Here is a 15,696-nt window from a genome sequence, read left to right as displayed (position 1 = left end):
AGCAAACAAACAGAAAAGAGCAAGGCTGAAGTCCACCTTCTCTTCCTCTGAATGCAATTTGGAGAGCTCCGTCAGGCCCCCGGCATGTGCCAGGTCCCATACCAGGGACTGTTAGGACAGTTTACCTTGGCCTGCCCACCCCCTCCCCCCCTTACCTCTGTGGGGGCTGCAAAATCCCTGAAGGGCTGTGGACACTCAGAGGTGGGAAGGGTCAGCCTGGAGTTGGGAGGGACAGGGAAGCACCCCGGGAGACGGGCATCAGCTTGGTTTCTGGAGGTGAAGCGTTCCTGGTCACAAGGGCAGAGGCCCAAAGGGAACTTCCCTAGATACCCAGGAAGTACCAGTGAAGCTGGGGGGGGGGGGTGCCAAAATTGCAAATGTCCCTGAGAGCCACCTGAGGAGGGGCAGTTACCCAGGAGGCCACAGGAAGCTGCGCTCGGCTCTGTCCCTCTGTGCCGAGAAGGGTGCCCACTGGGCCTGACCTGGGAAATGGCTTCTGATCTGATTGCAGGGCTCTTTGCAGTGGGGCGGAGTGTTCATGTTTGGGTTTTAGGAGCAGGATTTCTGGGGCCATCAGAATGCATTAGGGAATGGCCAGGGAAGTAAGTGACAGCCAAGGGACGTGGACTCTGATTTGTCTGGCGGGCCCTTCCTCACCGCCCCAAAGCCTGGGGTTTCCTGAGCACCTGTCTCAGACTCAAATCCGGAGGCCCTAAAACTTTCTGTCTGTCCCAGGAAGGAAGTAATCAGCCACACTGCGTGTCCTCTCAGCCCTAGGCAGCTGACTCTTTCAGCTCTGACAACGGGAAGGGACGCTTGGAGAGGCTACACTGCAGACCTCTGCCCCTGCCATGGCCACCTCGGGGGCTCAGGAGAATTGGTGAGGTGATAGCAAGGCTGCGATTGGAGAGCAGTGAGGGGAAGGAGCCAAACTAGAAAGGAAAAGGCAAGCCTGAGAGTCCCACAGGTTCCACGAGTGAGCACAGGGCCCCACGTGTGGTTGCAAGCACCGTGGCCCATGGGTGCTTTGGGTTATCGCAGTCACGCGTGGGGCCCCAGGCGGGCAGCAGCCTTTGCAGGAGGTGGAAAGGTGGCTCTCCCTTCCTCTTCACCAAGGTCAGTGGTTTCAGCACATAGTTTACCCCTGTTTCTGCTAATCCACTGTGACTGAGTGACTTCTGTACCCAGAATGCAGGCGGGCAGCAAAGGCAGGGGCATCTAGGGAGGCTGATGGGCTTGTGTATGTCCCATGGGGCTGGCCCCTGACGCCTGCAACTTTGCATCCAGGAGCCCGCTGTCCTACACCTGCCTTCCCCAGTGAGTGCCCTGAGAGGGAACGTTGTCCTGTAAAGAGCCTGCCACCTAGGAGGGGACTGGGGACACTAAAAGTAAATGGCCTTTTCTATGTATTAAAATTTTGCAAGACATTCATGAGTGTGTGCTTGTGAAAATTGCAAACGATGCAGAAGAGACCTCCTTTCCTGTCCTCCTCCTGCCATCTCCCTCCCCAGCAACCATGTTCCCTCCTGCACCTGGAGCACACTGTTCCCATCCAGGAGGAGATCCTTCCTCTCGGTGCCTACCACACAACCTGTCCCACTCCCAGCTCACACAGAAAACATTTCCCCATTTGACAATACATCTTAGAGATCTTCCCACATCAGAATTTATAGAACTACCTTGTTCTTTTTAAAATAAACTTTTAAGTCAGTGTCACGTACAGAAAGGCATCAGACAAACCTAAGTTCATCTTCTCTGCTATATACCGTTCTGTTGTATGCGTGGAATTGTTGGTTCATCTTCCCGCTATAAGCTGTTCTGCTGTATGGATGGACCACAGTACAGGTGTCCGTTTGCTGTTGATGGGTGTTCAGGCTGTCTTGAGTTTCTTTGCTGTTATGAGTGATGTGCCAGAGGCCATTATGGTCCAGGTCTTCTGCAGGCTGTGCATGCATCTCTGTTGGGTAGGCGTCTTTGCAGAGAGTTGCTGTGTTGTGGAGCAGGGTCACCTGTGGCCCGAATAGGGACTCAGGTTTTCAGAGTGGTTGTACCGGTTCCTACTGTTGTGTCTGTGAACGAGCATCCTCACTGCTCCCCGACTTTGCTGGCATTTCTCTCTTAGTCTTAAAACAGCTGCGTATTGTTTCATAGAATAGATGTCCTACTTTTTTGATGTTATATGAAATGTGGCTGAGAACATCTTTCAACATAGAGGTTCTTTTTTTGTTTTTTGTTTTTTTGTTTTTGTTTTGTTTTGTTTTGGTTTGGTTTTGTTTTGGTTTTGCACATAGGTGAGTAATTCTTTAGTGTAGATTCCTAGCTGGGTCAAAGAATATATATATTTTCAAATTTGATATAAGCTGTTGAATTAGCCTCCATCAAAGGATTATGTGATATAGGAGCTAGTTGGTGAGAGTGTTGCTTTATGTTTCTTTTCCTTCCTTCCTTCCTTTCTTTCTCTTCTCTCTCCATCTGTCTTTCTCTCTTTTTGGGCATGGTGAGGTGTTGAGGGTTCTTCAATCTAGCACAAGAAACACCTAAGTCAGACTATACAAGTGTCAGCATAAATTTGTGAGACAGGATATTTGCAGGGAAACAGATAATGTGACGCCAACCAGCCAATAGGTACTATTTATGTATTTATTGGTTTAGGGAAAGCTATTTTAACCTATCTTAATAAATACAAGTGAAGTTGAAATCAATGGGTATTTATATATGTCAGTTAATAAAATATAAATATAAATCATTTAAAACTTTATTTTTTCAAACTGTCTAGGAAGATTACATGCCATCCTGGATGTGAGCTAGCCATATAAATGGTGATCACGTGTGTATGAGTAAAACTTGGTGTGTACTCAATATGTGCTAGGTGGGTGTTGTCTGAATGCTGGCTGATTGTTGGGTGAATTCTGGCTGAATGCTGGGTTTGTGAAGGGTGAGTGCTAACTGAGTGCTGAGTGCAAGGTGAGTGCTAGGTGAATGCTGGCTGAGTGCTGAATGAATGCTCTCTGAGTGCTGGCTAAATGCTGTCTGAGTGCTAGGTTTATGCAGGATGAGTGCTGACTGAGTGCTGAGTGGTGGGTGAGTGCTAGCTAAGTGCTTGGTGCTAAGTGAGTACTGGCTGGGTGCTAAATGAGTGCTCTCTGAGTGCTGGGTGAATGCTGGCCAAGTGCTGGGTTTGTGCAGGTTGAGTGCTGCCTGAGTGCTGGCTGACTGTTGAATGCTGAGAGAGTGCTAGGTGAGTTCTGGGTGCTAGGTGAGTGCTCTCTGAGTACTGAATGAGTGCTCTCTGAGTGCTGGGTGAATGCTGGCTGAGTGATGGGTTTGTGCAGGTTAAGTGCTGGCTGAATGCTGGGAGAGTGCTGGGTGAGTGCTAGCTGAGTACTGGGTGTGAGGTGAGTGCAAGCTGAGTGCTGAGTTAGTGCTGTCTGAGTGCTGGGTGAATGCTGACTAAGTGCTGGGCATGTGCAGAGTGAGTGCTGTCCCAGTGCTGAGTGCTGTCTGAATGTTGGGTGAGAACTGCCTGAGTGATGGGTATGTATTTTCTGAGTTCTGACTGAATGCTATCTGAGTGCTGAGTGAGTACTATCTGAGTACTGTATAAATGCTGTCTGAGTGCTAGGCTAGTAGTGTGAAGTGCTGTCTGAGTGCTGGGTCAGTGCTGGCTGAGTACTGTCTGAATGCTGGCTGAGTATTGGTCTCACTGTAAGGTGAGTGAGTGCTGAGTGAGTGCTTTCTGAATGTTAGTTGAGTGCTAGATGCTAGCTGAGTGTTGACTGAGTGCTGATTATGTGCTGGCTGAGTGTAAGCTGAATGTTGGCTGAGTGCTATGTGAGTGTAAGTGAGTGCTGGCTGAATGCTAGGGAGTACTGTTTAAGTCCTGACTGAGTGCTGGGTAAGTGCTGGCTGAGTACTCTCTGAATGTTGGGTGAGTGCTGGCTAAATGTTGAGTGAGTGCTGTCTGAGTGCTAGGTGAGTATTGTCTGAGTACTGTCTGAATGCTGGGTGAGTGTTGGGTGAATGCTATCTGAGTGCTGGGTCAGTGCTGGCTGAGTGCCATGTAACTGCTGGCTGAATGCTGGCTAAGTGCTGCTGTCTGAATGGTGGGTGAGTGCTGGCTGAGTGCTGTTGGCTGAGTGCTAGGTGAGTGCTGGCTGAGTGCTGGCTGAATGCTAGGTGAGTGCCTGAAATCTAGGTGAGTGCTGGCTGAGTACTAAGCGAGTGCTGACTGAGTGCTGTCTGAATGCTTGGTGAGTGCTGGCTGAGTGCTAGGTGAGTGCTGGCTGAGTGCTATGTGCACGCTGGCTGAGTGCTGTCTGAATGCTCGGTAAGTGCAGGCTCAATGCTGGCTCAATGCTGACTAAGTGCTAGGTGAGTGCCTGCTGAGTGCTGACTGAGTGCTGGCTGAGTGCTAGGTGAGTAACAGGTTGTTCTGGCAGTGCTACAGGCCTCAGAAAGGCCTCCTGACCCAGGTGACTACCATGCTGGTACCCGTGCAGGGAGGGAAGGGGTGAGCTTCTCTCTGGTCCCTGGGAGCATTCTCCTTCCAGTTTTCTCTGCAGTCATAGGATACGCACCCTTGTCAGGAACTCCTGAGAAATACTGTGACCTTGACTTCTGTGTAGTGTGTCTGTTCTGTGAAATAGAATTGCGGGGAGATGTGGGCAAGGTCAGAAGGCTCTTGGGGCTGCTCTGCCCTGCATTTGAGAGTGGGAAGGGAGCTGGTGGGAACTTCTGCCACTTGATCTGTGGCAGTTCTTAGGCCAAGCAGCTCCCACCTAATGCTGTGAATTTGACCAGGAGTGTGTAAGAATGTTGACCTGCTGGGCTGTGTGAAGGTTGCACGGGTGAGGAATGCTGGATTCCTCCTCTGTAATGTGCATGGAGAAGGTTTATGTGCACAGTTAGCCATTGTAAAAGTTATGTGGGATAAATGGCAGAAGAGACTTGGTACAAGCAATTAGCTAATCATCATTCCTTATATTTCTCTAAAAAGTTAGAGTTTAGAGAGGACTTTTCCACCCATGCCATCATCACTGAGGTTAGAGAGGTCACTTTCAGAGGGACAGGTGTGAAGGGGCTTCCTTGGGGTGGGGGGCAGAACAAGCAGGGTCTTGGAGGGCTGGGACGAGGTTATGAAAAGATGGAGCATGTTACATAAAGTGGAAGAAATGCATAGACCAAGGAAGGACAAAGGAGCATCATCGGGGAAGGGTGGCTTGTGTGTCCGAGGACAGGTAGACAGTGGAAGATAAACTTGGAAGATAAAATGGAGCTTGGTTATGCTGGGCTTTGAATATGAAAGAAGTTTACAAAGGTGTATGATCCTTTAATGCCCTATGATCTATGTAACCAAGGTCATCTTAACCACATAAAAGTAAAACCTGTGACTCTGACTTATTTATTTTGACAACTTCTTATTCCTAAATTAGATCATCTAGAGTATGTACTTATATCATATACACTTTGGATGAAGGGATGAGTTTTTGGATAGATGGGTGGATGGGTGGATGGATGGGTGAGCGGGTGGATGGATGGATGAGTGGATGGGTAGCTGGATGGATGGAGAGGTGGATGGATGGATGGATGGATGGATTGATGGATGTATGGATGGATGGATGGATGTGTGGGAAGGTAGACGAGTGGATGGTTAGATGGATGGATGGATGGATAGTTGGATGGGTGGGTGGGTAGGTGGATGGGTGGGTGGAAGGATGGTTGGATGGATGGGTATGTGGGTAGGTAGATGGATGGGTGGATGGATGGATGGGTGGATGGGTGGGTGTGTGGGCAGGTGGATGGCTGGATGGTTGGATGGATGGGTGTGTGGGAAGGTAGACGAGTGGATGGATGGATGGATGGATGGATGGATGGATGGATGGATGGATGGTTGGATGGGTGTGTGGGTAGGTGGCTGGGTGGGTGAATGGATGTTTGGATGGATGGGTGTGTAGGTAGGTAGGTGAGTGGGTGGATGGATGGATGGGTGGATGGGTGGGTGGATAGATCAATTGCATGAATCAGTTGTCTCCTCTTCCATGTAAGTCTTCATTCCTCCTTCATGGAAGCCATTCATTTATCTTCTCCCTGGATAGAGCTCTTTGGGCACCATGAAGAACAGCCAATAAGGCCTAGCAAGAATTTGAGTTGTACATGTATAGCCTACTTGGAAGAGGCCCATCATAAGGACTACTCAGAATTTTCTCAACCTATTGCCCTATTCTCACCTGTGGTTACCCCAGGTTTTGAGATCATTGAGTGAGCATATAGGCAAGAATTCTCCTTGGTTTAGTAGCTGCCTCAATGGGAATCACAAGCTCTCCTGTGAGGATCACTCTGTCTGATCTCCAGGAGATCCCATGCTTCAGAGCTGAAGGTGTGTAAGGCAGGATTCTTCTTAGCCATTAGCAAAATTGTCCATTATCCATGTGTGCCATGTGAGAAGTCTGAGCACATCCCTTGCCCCTAATGATTCACCCAGTCCCTATCTGCTGCTGTCTGAAATTCCACCACAGTTGAGAGGATTTTTCTTGTGTGCTTGAAGCTGGGGACAGAGGGGACTCAGGTCCCCAAACCAAGTGTTTATTTACTTTTTATTGTCTGAGGCAATTGCTTTGAACCTGACTGTGTCTTTGATCCATTTATTTTTTCCTTGAAGCAGGGTGGGTGCCAGCCTGTAGCAGAGCATATCGCCCAGAAGCAATGGGGGGAGCGTGACCTCAGAGCCGAGGGAGCTCGCCTTCCTTGCTGATCTGGGGGAGCCTCCCAACTTCCTGGCCTCCTGTTTATCTGACCCAGCACTCTCACAGGGGAAGGTCTCGGGAAGGGGAGGGAGGTTGCTCAGAAGGGCTGCTGAGATGGCTGAATGAGGCTCTCCTTGCTGCAAGAATCCACAGAGAGAAGCCTTAGAAGGGCCTTTCTTACCCTGGGACGTGAGGGCCACGTGTGGCTTCGGGAATCTTCTCTGTCATATCTACAGGGATAGACCTCGGTCTGGGTGCTCAGGCTTCAGAAGATGCTGGGGCTTCCAGCAGCTGGGAGGTGTCCCCGGGACCTCGCTGTCATTGGCCTTCTAAAGAATCAGCAGCAGCCTCTGATGGCTGAAACAGCTGCTCCTGGCCACTCCGGCTCCGCTGAAGGGTACGTCGCCTGATTCACGCCAACCTTATGCACCAATCAGCTAACGCCATGCTTTTCTTGGCGTGAAAGCATCGCAGCTTTATTAGCACAGTGATACCCAACTGAACAAGCGTTCGTCTTGCACATTACATCAAATTAACTTGTATGAAATTAATATTCCTGACCTTGCTAGTGGGAAGAACAATCAATCTAGGGGAGGTTGTCATCCCAACACGGCCAGCCTCCTGGAGGACTCCTGACCACTAGCACTTCTGCTACCATTTCCTTCCCCCAGAGCCTGGCCATGCACTCCTCGTTCCTCTGGCCCAGTGTGGGCCCTTTGGGGGATCATCCTGGTTCCTGGGAAGCCTGGTACCCAGGGGGGATGCCTGGGAGGCCCCTGGTCTCCCCTGGTCTCCCCTGTGCCATCCTCGAATGCCATGTCTCCTTGTCCCCAGAGCCCATGACCTCCGTCACTGCGGATGTGACCCTAGACGCCCAGGTGGATGGCTGGAGAAGCCTCATGTTGTCTGCTGGATTTGGTGGATTGTGACCTCTTGGGTACCAAGCTGTGTGTCCTCCCTTCCTGGAATCAATCTTCTCTCTCTGTTGCCTGGTGATACCCTATCAGAGGCCCACAGATGCATCTGATCACCTTGGTATTACCCAGTGCATTTACCTAAGCTCCCCGCCGACTCCCATCCCTCCCTTCCTCTGGTCATCTCCTCCTTTCTCGGCACAAAAAGCAAGTCCCACGCACTCTATTCTGAGTTTTCCCTTCTTGGGAGCCCTGAGTCTCGGGGAGCTGGGAGCTGCCTAGAGGGTGACAGTGTTCTGTCTTTGCCGGCCCAGTGCTGGGCACCCTGCCTGTCCCTGCCCCTTGTCCCCCAGGCTTCCAGCAGCCTATTTTATGGGATCTCAGAGCACCTGTGGATAACTTGGGGCCCCAAAGGTGGTCACACCAGACCAGGTAGTTGCTGCAGACACGGCTGCACCCACAGAGGAGAGATCTGTGTAGAAATAACCTGGGGGCACAATGCCCCGGCACTTTGCAGGATTCCTTCGTAGAGCAGAAATTCTTGTCTAAAAATGGGTCAGTCTGTGTGGATTTTCTCCATGTGTTTCGAACAGAGGGAGAATTAGGTGAGGTTTTCTGGGGATGTGGAGCTTTTTCCTCATAAAGAGGAAGGCAGCTCAGGGCAGAACTGATGTGATGTGGACCGAGCCAGGAGAAGGTGGCGGGGGGCCAGAGGCTGGAGGCTGCCGGGCCACTGTTCGTGTGGGTGCCTAGTGAAGGGCGTCTGATCTGACCATTGCCCCCACGGGTCTGGGAGCCTGGGAATCTTGAGTCAGGTGGAAGGGGACAGAGCTGTGGGGTGGCCCAGGCAGTCAGGTGGAAAGGGATGGAGCTGTGGGGTGGCCCAGGCTTGGTGCTGCCCCTGCCTCCTTCCTTCCCAGAGGTCCTGAGGATGATCCGGGCCTGGGGGCCGTGGGCGTGCTCAGTCAGAGAATTTAGTTTTGGGTGAGCTCCTCAGTTGTCGGTTTCTTCCTCTGCCTCCTTCCCTTGTTCTTTATTTCACTCCCTGCCTCTTCTCCTTCCTCTCTGGCTTTCTTCCTTCGCCACAGCCCACAGGGTGGCCAGAGGGAGAAGGAGCAGAGCCTGTGCCACGTGGGGAGCCCTTACCTAGCAGGGCTCTGTCCTCCTTCATAGCCCCCTTTCCCAAAAGGCAGCCCGCAGATCTGGGGGTCTGAGAGACCATCAGCTGGGAAGCCTGCATTTACAAGAGCAGAGCCAGACCCAAAGCCCATCCCCACCTCCCCGGTGCAGGCCCCTGGGTGATTCTTGCGGGTCCCTGGGGCCCTCCTTCTAAAGGCAGAGTCCCTTTAACTTGGAAGAGTCCTGACACCCTCCCTCCTTAGGGAGGACCTTGCTTCCTCAAAAACACCTGGGAGGTGGGTGTGGCAGGAGCTGCTTCCCACCTTCTCCCCAACCATCCCCCCCGGGGAAGAACTTGGAACTCAGGGACCTGAAGCCAGTCTCAGGGTCACAGGACCAGCAGGTGGCAGAGCAGGAACCAAGGCCCAAGGGGCTCTCTGTGATGTCATTCACCGTAGCAGGAAAACCTGCCGTGTAGGGCCGCCAACAATCAGCGGGCCTTCTCCCAGGTGACCACTGTCCCCGGGACGGGGCTTCCCCAGGGATCCCTCTCATGACTAGGAGTCTGCTTTGTCGTGGGCCCATGTGTGGGGGGAGAGGGGCTTCAGAGGTGGCCAAGACGACCCCCCCCCACACGCCGTGGTGACCCTGTGTTTCTAGGCAAATCCTAAAACATGGAGAGGACTCACAGCCTCACCAGAGGGTTTTGGGTTTCTTGAAACTGAACTTGAATTTGATGTATGGAACAGGGAGATTAGCCTTGGCTGTGAGGGCAGGTGCACAGCAGCCCTGAGAAGGGGTCAGGAGGGCCGCGTTCCAGAGCCCGCAGCCTTCTTCACACACTGCCCAGTGTCCCCTGTCTCCTGGGCTGGTCCGGCGTGTGAGGCCCAGCCTCCGGGGCCCGCTCCTCCCGGGGCTTCCAGGCCTGGCAGGACGCCAGCCCTGGGGCACATCCGCTCTGGGGCAGAAGGGGGCCTTCCAGGTGTTGTGTTCACCAGGCTCAGCTGAGCAGTTTTCTTGTTGATCCCCTCCTCAGCTGGCTCAATTGTTCTTACAACAACAACAAGAACAAACCACCCTTTTTGAAATTTTCTTTTGACAACCTGAGGGCTCCGGGGAGGCTGAGACTGGCCTGAGGCTCCAGGACTTAGCATGGACCCACGGAGGCTCCCCGGGCCCCTGTCCTCCCCAGCCCTGTGCCAGGACTCCCAGCTCAAGGCCGTCTCTGAACTCACCATCCTCCATCCTCGCCCCCTGGTCCTCTCTTCTGTCTGTCTCCCCTCAGACGTCCATCACTCGCTTCCTTCCCTTCCCCGCCTACCTCCCACTCCTTCGATGGCTTCTGTCCCTCCCTCTCTCCGTGGCTCTGGCTCTGGCTCTGGCTGGCTGTCTCTCTGTGTCTCTCTCTGCCTCGTTGTCTCTCCCACATTCCTCTCTGTTTCTCTGTCTCTGACACCCCCCAAACGCCAGTCCTGGTGGATTCTTCTCTCCCTCCCCTATCTTTCTCCTGGTGTTCTCCTCTCTCTCTGCTCTTCCCCTCTCCCTCTCCTCACCCTTCTCAACCCAGGACCCTGGACATGGACTGCGTCTGTCTTCCGCCTGCATCTGCTCCTCTCTGTCTCTGTCCCAGGCCCAGGCTGCCCCATGGATGAGTGACAGGATCTTATGGGCAACAGGAGGGACTCCTCTGGGCTGCCCTTACTAGAGAGCTGGAGGGGTGGGATGGTGCGGGGTGGGAGGAGGGAATATTATGTCACGCGCACTGGGCAGCGGGGGTGGGGGAAGTCTAAGGGAGCTTTCGGAAGCCAAACTCCTTCTCTCCTGGGAGTCTCTGGAATTTGAAAACAGAGGACTTACCTCCAAACCTTCCTTGCAGCCCAGGAAATGTGCAGATCGGCAGAACCGTTTATGTTGACATTGCCTCTGGGAGCAGGGGTGCAGCCATGTCTTCTTCCTCTCGACCCTCTGCCTGCTGGTGCCCCCTGCACCCCTGCTGTGCCCACAGGCCCCCCCCCCGTGGCTGGAGAGCACAGACCCACAGGGACACTTCGACTCCTTCCTCACCTCCTTTTGGGAGAGATTCACAAATGTGTGGTGAAGGTCATTCCCATTTGCCCAGAAATGAATTCCGTGATGCCCCAGCTTTCTCTTTTATATTTATGTCAAATGTATTAATTTCTTCTTACTTAGTAGTTGAGTTTAGTTCGTGATGATAGTAAATATTAATGAGGGAGCTGCTGTTTCCCCACCTGATGACCCGGTGGTCTGGCTTTTCACTCCTTGGACACGTCCATCGTCCCCTTGGACAGGTCCATTGTCCCTGCAGCCACGTCTCGGGAAGCAGGAGCCCTCAGGACCGTCCTGGAGGGGCAGGCATGGAATCCCTGTTGATGGAAAGCCAGGGAAGGCTGTGACGTGGCGGCCTGCTCCATGTCCCGGGAGCACAGCCCTCGTACCACACCCTCTGTGTGGCTCCCCCGGGAATGGAGTCAAATGCCCTTGAAACCTGCACTGACTCCTGTGGAGTCTCAGCAGAGGGCTTGCGAATATCCCATCTAACTTGTCAGGACGCCAGCTTCCTAGAAGTGCAGAGGAGGAATCGTTGAGTCCACCTGCTGGGGCTGTGGAAAGGGTCAAATGCGATGAACGGGAAAATGGTTCACAGACATGCGCATATTAGGCTGGACCGTGGGTTTGCATCCTTGATGTTCCAGGGGTCCTGGGCTATGGGAGTTTGCAGGGAGCTCCTATAATCCTGACGGCTTTGGTGTCCCACGAACATGCGTCTCTACCCCAGAGTCCCCTTCGGTTCTGCATGAATGAAGTCCTGCTCTTCATTCCCCTGCCCCCAGATATGCCCTCGGCCTTGAGCTCTGGAGAGACAGATTGCCACGCTGCTGCTTTACGCATTTGCTTTTCGTTGCGGGGAGAGAGAGGGAGGATGTACACAGGGAATCTGCGGCAGCAGATCTGGAAGGGCTCACCTCTTGGAGACAAAACTTTTTCCACGGAGCCATTTGGGAGAAAATGAAACACGAGGCCCCCGTCCGGCCCTCGCTCGCTCTCTGGCTTCCACTCCCGCGTGTGTCTTTTGAGTCTTTACAGCTGTTGACTTGGTTTGAATGAGAGTCCCCCAGCCCCACCACCGGAGCTGGCAGGCAGCAGATTTTCAGTTTCATTTGTTCAAGAGCAGAGAGCTGTGAGAGCGCCTTCCTGGAGAGCGGACTTTGGGTGTGGGCTGTCCTCCTGTCCCTGCATCCCAGAGGCACTTCCCCATGAAGTCATCACACGCAGAGGGAGCTGGTCCAGGAAGGACTTTGGACTGGACCCCAGCACATCTGCTCTGCTCTGGGACTGGCCGGAGTCTGGATCCCCGTAGATGTTTGGGCAACGATTAGGAGGCTTGAAGGAGTCATCTATGGTGTTCATTCGTTCATTCATTCCGTGGATGTGTTGAATGGCTACTACATTGCTGAACAACAGGATTGCCCCAGACGCTGGGAGCGGGGGGTGGGACCTGGTGACCACGTGAAGCTGACAGTCTGTCTGAGAGTCCTGGAATGTTGGGTTGTAAGCAGGTAATTCCAGTGGTGTGCCTTATAACAAGAAGAAGTGTCTAAGCGAACAAAAGTTGGGGTCAGTGAGGTCCCCGGACATTACCCCTCACCTGTGGCCCAGGGAAGGGGGCACTGGCTCACTTACTCCCGTGTGCATCTGCCTTGGGGTTTCCAGCAGAGGAGGCCGCTGTGCACAGTGAATGGTGAGAGGCCTCTTGGCACATTCTAGAAGCTGCTGGGCTGCGGAGGAAGCAGGGCCAAGACAGGGAGGACTTCGAGGTTGCTCTAAGGCATTTGAGTTTTTTCCAATCCAGATGGGAAGCCACGGAGGCTACTGGTTGCAGCGCTGGGGTGAGGGTTAACATGACGGGCTTGCTGAACACTAAGGACATGAGGATCTGTGGCCTCTTCATGGAGAATAGATGGGAGGGCCTGGAGCAGGGCGGTGGACGGCGGGGGCTCCCAGAGGAGAGGGCGGGTGCTGCTGGCTGCCCAGGGCACAGCAGGAGGGGCAGACCCTCTTACAAAGGCTGGTCACAAGCCTCCTGCTGCTGGATGTGACGTCCAACTACTCTTTCCAAAGGAGACGGTGAGTACCTGTTGCTCACCTACTGTGTGCAAAGCTGGGACAACGTGGACCGGAGCCCTTGCCTTGGACAAATCAGATAAGAGCATACAGAGCATTATGCAGCGGCAAAGAATTCACAGAACGGGTCACAGTGGCCAAGCTCCCTGAGGCTCTGCGCCATTCCCGGTCAGGTCGGGCTAGTGGATGGTGTCAGCCACTGGCCCTCAGGGAGGAGAGGCCCCTGCAGGCCGGCCTGGTGGGGACGGAGACCAGCTTCTCACCCAGCCTACCTGCCCCCCAGTTGACGTCCCACTGTCTCCTCTATCTGGAGACACCCAGCCTCCCCTCCCCCATTCCCTGATCAGGACATTAACTGTCCCCGAGTTGGAGAGACGTCTAGAGACTTCTAGTCTGGAGAAGAAAGGGCTGAGAAGCGCCTCGGCTGAGTGTTCCCGAAGAGCCTGTGCTTGGAGGGGGGAGCATGTTTCTACCTCTGCTTACCCCTTTCCCAGGAAAGCCATTAGGTAAGGAAGAGGACAACGCCATGTCTCACATCGGTGGGGAAACTGAGGCCTGGAGAAAGGAGGTACCATGCCGTGCTCAGCGGGCGCCACCTCTCCGGGTGTGCGTGGGCCCCCGGTTCGAATTTGTGGAGCGGTTGCCCCTTTCCTTCTCTTAGCCCCAAATGCCCGTGCTCTGCACTCCTCCCCCCTCCCACCACGTTCAGTGACAAGAGTGGGGGCGTGATACTCCTGGAGGACGGCAAGGATTGCGAGACAGAGCAGAAAAGATTCGTGATCTGGCCTTTATTTTAAGCAGGAGGGAAGGACCGATGGGCGGAAGTCTGAGGCTCAGCCTCGGGGCATAATCCTCCCCGCCAGGTCAGGAAAGGAAGAGACGGTCTGACTAGCTGCCTGGTGCGGCTGTGAGCAAGGGTGCTTCCCAGGAGCCTCAAAAACTGTGACGAGGCCAGGGGTGGTGCGTGGGGTGACACCGGGTCTCCCCAGGACCCAGCACCTCTCAGCTTTTTAATTTTCCTCAGTGCAGATTACTTTTCTTTTAATACGGATTTCCTCGGCAGTCATCAGATTGGTGGCATTCTGATCGGGCTGGGTGGCATTGGAGGACACTGGAGGCATTGGGGGCCCTGCGTGGGGCAGGGGCTCTTCAGATCAGTGTGGTGCTGTGGGGGTGCTCCAGATGGTGCTAAGGCCTCCCGGGGGTGGGGAGTGGGGGACGATGCTCCTGGGTGGGAGGCGACTGGACAGAGGCTTGAGATTTTTCTCTCAGCTGGTGGTCTGCATGCCACAGTGGGAGCATTTGCGTCTGCCATTGGCCCCAGCTTCTTCTGGCTGCCCGGCTTCCTCCCATGGCCGCTTCAGCTGGGCCATTTCTGGATCGTTGCCTCTTGCACACTTCATTCTGTGGGAGCCGTAAGGAGAGCAAAGTGCCCCGAGTGAGGGTTCACCTTGCAAGCTGTGGCTCAGAGGACCACTGTCAGGGGAGAAGGGGATCTGTTTCCACAGAACCAGGCTTCTCCTTGCAGCTCAGCCGAAGGGATGGAGGTCATGTGGTTTCCTCTTCCCTTCCAAGTTCAGAATGGCGGCCCTTGGTTGGAAATGTTACACATCTGGGCCCCTGGGGCATCTCTGCAGATGGTGGGCCAAGTCTGATCACCCTGATCGCCCTGCTCTAGCCCCTCTCCTAGAGGAATGCAGACCCTTCCCAGATGCTCTGACCAGCTCACGATGTGTGTCCCAGGCTAGGGCGACTGCCTGCCCGGGTCTGCCCGGGTCTGAGAGGATTCTTGGAGTACAAAACTTTTTTGCTAACACTGGGGCACTTGCAGGCAAATGGTGACTCTTGGTCCCTTTACTCACTGCTGACTGCCCTTCCCCTAGACCTGCCAGCCCCACTGAAGTTTGAGAGCCACATTCCAGGATGTCCTACGGGCGAAGGAAGGTCCTTGGGAGAGACGGAGATATTTTTTTTTTCCTTTTTCTTATCCTGTTCCTTTCCCCAACAAGACATTCACCTTGGCCACCCTGGCCCACAGAGGAGCCTCCCCTGCCCAGCACAGGGTTTTTCCCATTTGTTTTGGCCCCAGCCGGAGAGAAAGCTTGTTTGCTATTTTCATGCATCATCTCTAAGAGCAGGGCCTCAAACTGGAGGCCCACCCTGGCACCTCATACATCGGCTGACCTGGGCAAGGTCCTCTCAACCCGCTTATGAAGGTCATTCCGCGGCTCAATCACCAGCCCCTTGCTTTGGCATTCGCGTATCCCTGCGGTGGTGACCCACATGCCTGTGTGTCCCGGGGACACCGGTTCCACTCACCTCAGTGTTGCGATGTCCCTCTGGCCTCAGGTTTGAATTCTTGGTGCCCAAAGGGAGATTTAGGACTAGGAGAAAATCACACCGGACCCGCAGGGAAGAGCAAGGGAGGGGAAACATCTATGCGTCTTCTGGGGAATTTTATTTGTTTGGGTCACTTCACTGTTTTTTCGTTGTTTTTTGTTTGTTTGTTTGTTTATTTGTTGTGGTTTTTGTTTTTCCTGTTGTCAGATTGGGAGGAGGCACGTCTTTAAAATTCTGGAAACAAATTCCACAAACAAGTCTTCCTTTTCTTTTCTGAGAGTTTGTCTGGGGTTTTGGTTCTGTTTGGGTCGGCCGGACCATTTGCCCTCCACCATCCCGGCCATCAAACACCCTCGGCCACTGGCTTTCTGACGCAGACATATGGAGAAGCGGACGGGAAGTGGTCCCTTTTCCTGCCTTGAAATTGCTGCTCACCG

General features: G+C 53.6%; 1 protein-coding gene across 1 annotated transcript in view; it reads left to right on the top strand.

Annotated features, from left to right (window-relative positions):
- TSHZ3 (teashirt zinc finger homeobox 3) overlaps nt 1–15,696 on the top strand; it is a 70,760-nt gene that overhangs the window by 48,886 nt on the left and 6,178 nt on the right. The gene's annotated exons all lie outside the window — the stretch shown is intronic.

Source organism: Neovison vison, chromosome 7 (assembly GCF_020171115.1).
Source record: "Neovison vison isolate M4711 chromosome 7, ASM_NN_V1, whole genome shotgun sequence".
NCBI classification, from domain to species: domain Eukaryota; kingdom Metazoa; phylum Chordata; class Mammalia; order Carnivora; family Mustelidae; genus Neogale; species Neogale vison.
Note: the sequence above shows the minus strand (reverse complement) of the source record. Positions and strands in the feature narration are given on the sequence as shown.